The following is an 8,930-nucleotide window of genomic DNA, read 5'->3' as shown; positions in this document are numbered from 1 at the left end:
GCTCGCCTAATGTTGGCGGCCGCTGGCTGGCGGCGCGACTCGAGTCACTAACAAATCTTATTTCTGAGTACATAATTATTGTATAACAATTTTTTAAGAATTATTTTCTACGTAGTAATAACCACAGATTTTGAAAAGTAAAATTTACCATTCTGTATTTGTGAATCAGGATTTGTCAACTGTGCAATGCGCAAAAATGCAGCATTGTTTTTTTTTTGCCCCCATAAAAGCCAGCCGGATAATACTGCTGTTTTCGTTTTCACCCCGCATTTACCCGCACGAAAAAAATAAAATTAGCATTTAAAACAATATAAAATTGCATAGGAACGCGCTCCAACATCGTTCAAGTGTTGAAGGAAGACAAAACAATCGGAGAAGCAGTGGACCTGATAGTATATTGACAAGTTGATTGTATCAAGAGCCACTTGAAAATGTCTAACCAACAGCAAAAAAGCAGGCTAATAGTTTCAGAGTGTCGTTATCTTTAGTATTCGAGAAATGCGATATCAAAAATTAAAAAAAACATTTTTATAATTTTTGGATAATTTGGCCCCCTCAAATCTGGGGCTGTAATCGTCAGAATTGCAAAAAGTACCCGCCGTTGAACTCATTTCGACTTCGACCCCTTCTAATCATCAGCTGAAGGGTTTGGAAAGTGCATACACCCATCCCCTTTTATTCCCATTACTGCAATTTTGATAATAAGCTACCGCTGTTCCTGGCGCCGTTCACTGTTGCTTCGTTCAAGCTGTATGACAGGGGAGGAGAGAAAACACCCCTAAACCCTTTAGCTGCTCAGACGAGGTTAAGACGAGTCTAATGGGTAGTTTTTGCAATTGTGATGCTTAGATCCCGAGATTTTGAAATCAAGAAAACATAAATGCGAAAAAAGGAATTATTAAAATTTTGTCATTTTTCCATCTTAAAATGTTTGATTCAAAATCGTCAGATTTGCAAAAACTGCCCACGTTAGAGTCGCTTCAACCTGCACTAACCAGCCAATGCGTTTAAGGAGTGCTTACTCCATCCCCTTTCAACCCTATATTGCTACAATTTTGATAAAAAAATTTCATCATTCTTCCTTTGGGCTTAAAAATATCTTAAATTATCCAAAAATCCTTCTGAATCACAACCCCGTTTCTTCTCAAAAATCTAGAAAGCTAAAAAATTGTGTGTGTGAGAGAAAAATTTGCTTCATTAAACGAAATTTAAAAAGGACTGCAAAATTTGAGCTGAAACCTAATCCCAAAATTTAAGTGGGCTCCACGGTCCAAAAAACATATATAATAAGAGTTAACAGTTGAACTTACGACAGTATCGCACCCATGCAGCTCGCAATCGGCGCTGATTCATAATTCGCCTCGAACACAATCTCGTCCGAGTTTTAAACAATTTTTTAAAGCTAGACTTTGTACATAGACTTTTAAGTATTGCCAAATGTTTGCAAGAGATAAGCAGCAAGCGCTGATATGATCAGTCAGTGGTGCGAAATGCAGAAAAGTCTAATACTAAAACGTTTACTGATTGTGTAACATGCAGAGTCTAGCTTTCTTCAGACGCCATTTATTTATTGTTTTAATTGAGTTTTGGTATGCAAAAATTAAAACAGCAAAATATTAAAATTTCCAAATCCATTATCAATTAACAGCGTGTTGCGATTGAAGTTTATTTTCACAGGATGGTGTTCAATTTCTAGGATATTTCGTCGAGTCTAATAGAACAATTGTCGTGACACTTAAAATACTCTTGATCCTGATCCGTGCCCGATCGCGGCGCCTGCAGATTCATGGCATGGCCCAGAAGAGTTATGAACTATATTTTCTGTATCAAATGTTGCTTTTCTTTACGTTTCCATTAACTTCGCGTGAGCCCTGTTTAATTTAAAGTAGCTTTGGCGTCTTCCACGCCTCAAAATGTAATTTTCCAATCACGAACTGGCACGTGACACCCCAAAAGTGGCTTCACTCCCGAGCCTTCAAGGCGGCTTTCGCCGGCCCGTCCAGCAGACGGATTGCTGACCTCTGCCGAGCATCATCACTCCTGCGCCACAGCCTGATAGTGGGTCTGCTCTTTTGGCTTGCCGCACTCACAGTAAGAATCGACGTTTTATTTTCAAAGTCTCGTCCGCGTTATTTTAACTTCAATAACGTAATTAAAGAGTTTTCGCCTAAACTTAATGTTGCTTTTGGTTTAATGCTTGAAATAAGCCACTTACCTAAAGAAAATGACTTTTGATCGTAAAACTGGCCATAAATTACGTTACTGAAGATATATATAAAGTTGACGCGGACGAGTGATATAAATATATATAGTGATGCGCCGTAAAGTCTATAAAGTGTTAGACTTTTACTGCTTGACAAGTTGGACCTTATCTCTATTCAGATAAGGATGGCCTCCCAGCAGATCTCGATTAAAGAATTAAATTAAAATTGTCCGCCTTATCTGCGTACCCTCTAGTAACTACAATGCATGATCTTACCCTTTTTGGCGCAGGACAAGAGCATATCGAATGAAACTGCTGGCCCTGTTTGTAAGTGTTTAAAAGTGTTTTCAGGTTCGAAGTTACCGCCTGTGGAACAACCTCCCACCGAATTTGTGTCTCTACGAAAACCAAAGTGCTTTCAAGGAATTTTTAAAAGAACAGTTCTTCAAGAAGTATTGATATATACGTCTCTTTTAAACAATTATGTATGTACAAACTGAAATTATTTCGTCTGGATATAGCAATGTATGGGGCAAAATAGCCCTGCAGAACCATACTTTGAAACTAAAGGCTAGAACTGGTGAAAATAATTATTAATAGTAACTAAAATATGTTAGAATAACTTGTTAATGCTTATTTACCTTTGTTTAAAACGAATCAAAACGATGTTTGATGAAATTATAAATTATTCTATTGCAGCTGTCAATTAAAGAAATTCCCAAATATTGTAAAATATTGATTACGTTGTAAAAGTAGACCATGCAAAAATTCAAATTCACCTTCTTCATGATTAAAACGGAATAAGCTCGCTCATTTTCGGGCTCCACAGAGAGTAATAATGCGGCACGTCAAAAGAGGGAGATTTCTTTTGTTGAAATTCCCTCTGTTAGAGAGAGAGTCTACTTTTCTATCTCTTACATTTTTTAATCTTTTTCTCTGCCATAAAGTCTAAAGGTCTGGCGGTGCTTATAAGCAGCGGAATGAACATTATTGGCTCTCACTTGGACAGCTGCGCGATTGTAAAACACTACTTACGATCGAGACGATCAGGGAGGAAACGCGAGTCGTGATTTCAACCCTGGGAGGCAAATATACTTGAAACTAGTAAGTTGATTTTAGTTTTTCAATCATTTATTCAATCTGCGCAGTTCAAAAACTGAATATATTATATTTTCCAACAAGCACTTGAGGTTTTGCGAAAAAGTTGGCGAGGTGTAAAAAGGGTTGGCGGCATTGGAAAAATCGCGAAACATTGCGAAACATTGCGATCGATCTCAGTTCAGGGTACTGTGAAAAAGTTCGTAATAAGGTATGTAAAGTTAAAGATGGAAAAATACCTTTCCTACGAGGGGTCGTGTTCGGTGATCCGATTAATGGCCGATTTTTAACTAAAATCAAAAGTGTTGTGCTTTCGAGCCGGGCTAAAAAAACGGCCGTACCCCCAGTGGCCATCCACGTTGCCACCACGAAACCTCGTCCGTGGATTTTACGTGGATGAGTTCCACGAACCTATTTCGACATTTTTTCTAGTGCACTCATTTAAAAATACTTTCCCTTTCGATGTTTGACCATTTTTGAGCAGATTTAGTTTGAATTTTTGGGTTTTTAGGGTAAAATTAATGTCCGTGGAACTCACGTGGATGATCCCCGCAATTTCCCAAATTGAGTTTTTGAAGCTCTTTTTGTGCCTAAATTATCGGTAAATGAATTAATTGCTCCTCTAAAGCTATTTCATTTAACTTTTTTTTAATTTTTTTGTAAATTTTACTTCGTGGAAGGGTCTCCGTGGATGCTCCGTGGATGTTCCGCGGACGATCCACGGAACTCCGTGGATGCTCCGTGGAACTTACGTGGATGATCCCCAATTTCCCCAAATCGTGTTTTTCATTACTCTTTTGTGTCTAAATTATCAGTAAATGAATTTAAAGTGCTCATCCAAAACTAGTTTAGTTGATTTTTTTTTAAATTTTGTAAAATTTCCCATCGTGGAAAATTTTTCGTGGATGCTCCGTGGAACTCACGTGGATGATCCCCAATTTCCCTAAATCGTGTTTTTAAAACACTTTTTTTTTGTCTAAAAATTATCGGTAAATGAATTAAGTGCTCCGCCAAAGCTATTTTATTTAATTTTTTATTATTTTTTAAAATTTTACTTCATGGAAAGGTCTTCGTGGATGCTCCGTGGATGCTCCGCGGATGATCCACGGAACTCCGTGGAAGATCCCGAATTTCCCAAAATCATGTATTTATAACAAATATTTGTCTAAATAATCAGTAAATGAATAAAGTGCTCCTCCAAAACTATTTTATTTGATTTTTCTTTAAAATTATGCGTAATTTCACTTCGTGGTAAGGTCTCCGTGGATGCTCCGTGGATGCTCCGCGAATGATCCACGGAACTCTTAACGCAAAAATGGAAAATAGCACGTTTGAAGCAAATTGTTCAGTTCATAAGCTGCCCCTTATCGCTTTTCTAAATTCATTAGTCACGTCGTTCTTGCTTAAATTTCTAAATTTTGGAAATTGGTTAAGTGTCCGTGGAGTTTTCGTGGATGAATACCCGGACACTTAAAAACATTTTTGGTTCGTTGGTATTTCTTAGGTTAATTAAATTTTCATTTTTAATTAATAAATCATCATAAAAGTTAATTACGAGCTCAGAAAACTCAATATTTTCAAATATATTCCAAAATCTAAACTCGCCACCTTGCCAGAATAGCCACTGCTGCGATTCAAACTTTTGGAAAGCGCGCGCACTCTCACTAGCCGCAGCGAGCCAATGAGCGTTGCGCTTGGCTGTTACTGCTGTTTGTTGACAGACGCAGACGGCCGACGACCGCGAGCGCGCGCGATCTGAGCGCAACGGAAAAGCCGTTGGGCAACGCCGCCGCGTAATTAATGTCAGTTTTCGGCCGCAAATTCTTCCCCAAGTCGTCCAGCAATATTCTTATGATGTCGCGGTGATTGCTGTGAAATACGAATCAAGTTCAACCGTCCCAGCAAACATGCCGCAAATCAAAGAAGGTATGTACATAGGGACTTGAAATGCATTTGATTTGTTCTCACCGCTACAGTCAGTTATCATACACCAATTTGTTATTTTGTAATTAATTGTTTTTACAGATCCGTGCCCGCGGCTTGCTTTTGTGGCAGTTGTTGCGAGCTAAGGAGGCAAGCTCGTCGAACCAGTGGCGTGGCTGGCTCAATTGTCCGCATTGCTCTCCTCTGGAATTGTCTGGGAGTCTGACAACAGCAAAACAGAGCTGAGAAGCTGACGGAGGCTTCATATCTTCGCTGTCACCGTTCCAGGTAAGCAGTTAAATGTTTGGCGCAATAATGAATATAAATATTAACTATCTGTAATTTATTTTTCAGTCTTGAGTCTGCTGGTGCTTCTGGACTCGGATGGAATCAATGCGACTCGAGTTCGAGACGAATAGCTACGTGTGACAGGACGGACAGGTCTTGGAAATGCTGGACCACTACTTTGAAGAAGATTGAGTGTGGTACTGTGTATTGTGTTTTTAAATGGGTCTATTTTTGAGCTCAATTGTTGTAGTTTATACATAATTCATTTTAAGGCTAATTATGTTGCATACATATACTTGTATTGACTGTAATAATGTTTGTATTACAATTAAATCAAATTTTCTTGCATGAAAGTTTTGGCAGGTTCATATTTTAAATTAAAGCCATTATAAGTTTTAAATTCACCATTTTTTGCAAAAGCCTCTAGTGTTCGAAGTCAGCGCAGCCATATATATGTACTTCCAAGTTTCATACCCATGCACTTTGGTTAAGGATTTAATTCTACTGATTTATTTTCCGGATTTTAAATTATTTATTTTGAATCTGAAAACCAAAATCAGTTTAGCCAATCTCCGTATAAACATGTAAATAATATTTGAACAAATTTGACGTTTTTACGGTGATTGGCTAGACTGACTTATGTTTTTAGCACATCAAATCAAATCAATTAAAGGGTTTTAAACGCAGAGTGGCATGATCGTGTCTTTATTCTCAGTGGAAGTGCATTAAAATCAAAGTAGCAGTTGGCGCCAGACAGCCACTAAGGGGTTTTTGAAACTGTTGAATGTTCAACAATTTTAGCTTTTTTAAATTGATTGTCATCTCTTGTTCCTCATCACCTTATGGCAACAACCAACAACTGTAAATTGATAAAATTATCTGTATCGATCGATTGTTAATGTGTATTTATGTAATATTTTTGTAAAAGAAATAGTATAAATAAATAACAATTTTAAAATTCAAATGAATGAATTTTATTTGCGATTTTACTACCCAGAAAAATGAAACACGATCCACGAAAAATCCCCAGCGATTCCACGTACCCGTTCCACGGGGAATCTCCATAGATCATCCCCGTGGAATCTCCATAGATCATCCCCGTGGAATCTTCATAGATCATCCACGTGGATACCACGTATTTCGGGCGGACAATTTCTACGGGGAATCCCCGTGGACCATCCACGTGGTTTCCACGTGGGATCCGTGGATCATCCACGTAGGATCCCCGTGGAGTCCACGTGGAATGGCCACTGGGGACGTGCAAAACAGAAATAACCGAATAAAATTAATTTTGCCAAAGTCGCAATGATTAAATTCAAGATTTGAGTTGCTGCCCACTCCCCGCGTTGTGATTTAATCGCAGAGAGAGAGAGAGAAATTGGCCAGGAGGTCGGCGGCACCCATGTGCCCGCAGTGCACGTTAAATTGCAGCTCTCCTCTGCTTAAGCGCACAAGATAAGATAAGCATTGAGAAATTCGAAGCAGCCGAAAATAAGCGAGAGCATTGTCAAAACCGACAAAAAGCAGGTCATGAGGTCACAGGTCGCGTGCCTCGAGGAAGATCGTTGAAAATCGAGTGTGAATTAAAAACTCTGAAAATAAAGCATTAAAAACCGGCCGCGGAGAGGATGTCAGGTCGGGGTGCCCTGAAAAAGGTCGTTTTGGTATCTCAGGTAAAAGTAGAAAAAATGACCTATCCGATGACGGGTCGTTTTCGACGATACGATTGGCGGTCGAATTTTAAGAAAAATAAATGACGCGGCGCCAATGCTAATCACAGGGGAAAAAATGGCAAAATGCATTTTTTGCAAAGTTCAGACCCTGAAATCTCGGCTGTTAGGCGAAGCACGCGTGTAAAACTTTCGGTACGAGGCTAGCAAGTGGTAGAATGTTAAGCGGCAACACTAAAAGCTCCAAAAGTCAACGCGCACCCCTTGATTTTACACCCCCATTTCGTGTCGAGACGTAAATCGTTTTTTTCTCTCGGGTTCGTCCCTGTTTAGTCCCTGTCTCTGTTAACTCTTAACCTTGTCCCTGTTTAGTCCCTCTATCCCCTCGACCACTTCTTCGTAATTTTTCAAATTTCTGCTTAACTTTTAAAATTATCCATTTTTGTCAGTATTTAAATTTGTAAACCTTGCAAAGAGTATAGTGCTAACTTATAAAAATGGGTTGGCGATGACAGTAACTTATTTTTACCATCATTTCATCATTTGAATCCAGGGATCGCAAAAAAACACATTTTTCCGAAACACATGCATTTTTACGGAAGATAAAATATTTTCATGATGGTTAACAACAAATATGGATTTTACAAAATCAGTAAAAATGACACTGGTCCAGTGTTCGCCAATTTTGCAATGCGCAAAATTGCATAAAACCCGCAAAAAACAGGTTTTCCGCAATGCAGTGGAATTTTTTCCAAAAAAATGCGGTATTTTGTGAACACAGCACTGCGGTTTCACCAAGAGACCAAAAATTTAAACTCGCATCGTAACTATCCAAAATTTCTGAACTTTTTCGGAAAAATGCGGATAAAACTGGTGTTTTTTTCCAGCTGATTTTTGCGCCTTAAACAAGTGCTGCATATTTGCGAATTGTAAAATTGGCGAAGCCTGCGGTTGCGTCCTTTCCTCCTCGAACTGACAAACTGAACGGGAATCCTTAGACTTTTAATGCAGCCATTGCTGCCGATAAAACTATGGCCCTCGTCACGCTGCAGATTGTCCCTGTCCCGAATTACAAAATTACAAATTTCGGGATTGATGGCAGGGAGCGAGCGGCGCGTCAAGTGAAGCAAGTTTGTTGGCTCGCCGAGTCGCCGGCCACCGCGCACCGCGTAAATAGAGCATCTCTGCGCGCGTCCGCGTCGCTCTCTCGGCTGCCTCTCCCGCGGAGAGCCGCTCGCTCGCTCGCGCCCGCCGTCTCTGCGGCACGAAAAGCAGCGGCTGGAAGAGAGGCACGCATTCGCGGCCGCGGAGTGAATTCAAATAATGCTTCCAGTGACTATATATAGTAGGAAGGCGCACAAGACTTTCAATTTCAATTGAAAGATTACGATTGGTTTTGTGGAAAAATTATTGAATTTTATTTGAAATAGAGTGAAAAAATGAGCGAAGACAAGCTCGCGCAGCCGGCAACACACCTTGGACAGGCGCTTATTCGATCGTGATTTTAAATCTTTAATTTTCTAATTCATCAAAGCCTTGAAAATTTTACAAAAATAAAATTAAATATATATAAATTATTCATATGAAACAATTAAATTATATTACTTTTGTGTATAAACCTGCCTGATTTCATCTCATATTAATTAAAAAACGAACAAAAACGTTTTCTTTATTGTTGCAGCAACCGTCACTTCGAAGGGATTTTTTCAGCGTGAGCAATCCTTTGTGGAGGATAAGTCACATCAAAG

The 8,930-nt window shown here is 39.2% G+C and overlaps 1 long non-coding RNA gene across 1 annotated transcript; it reads left to right on the top strand.

Moving 5' to 3' along the window:
* The first annotated feature begins 5,018 nt into the window (after positions 1-5,018).
* Positions 5,019-6,476, top strand: LOC135947799 (uncharacterized). Its single transcript, XR_010575722.1, has 3 exons — positions 5,019-5,227; positions 5,327-5,512; positions 5,579-6,476. It is a non-coding gene; the product is annotated as an uncharacterized LOC135947799 (long non-coding RNA).
* The last annotated feature ends 2,454 nt before the right edge of the window (positions 6,477-8,930 follow it).

Source organism: Cloeon dipterum, chromosome 1 (assembly GCF_949628265.1).
Source record: "Cloeon dipterum chromosome 1, ieCloDipt1.1, whole genome shotgun sequence".
Taxonomy (NCBI): domain Eukaryota; kingdom Metazoa; phylum Arthropoda; class Insecta; order Ephemeroptera; family Baetidae; genus Cloeon; species Cloeon dipterum.
Note: the sequence above shows the minus strand (reverse complement) of the source record. Positions and strands in the feature narration are given on the sequence as shown.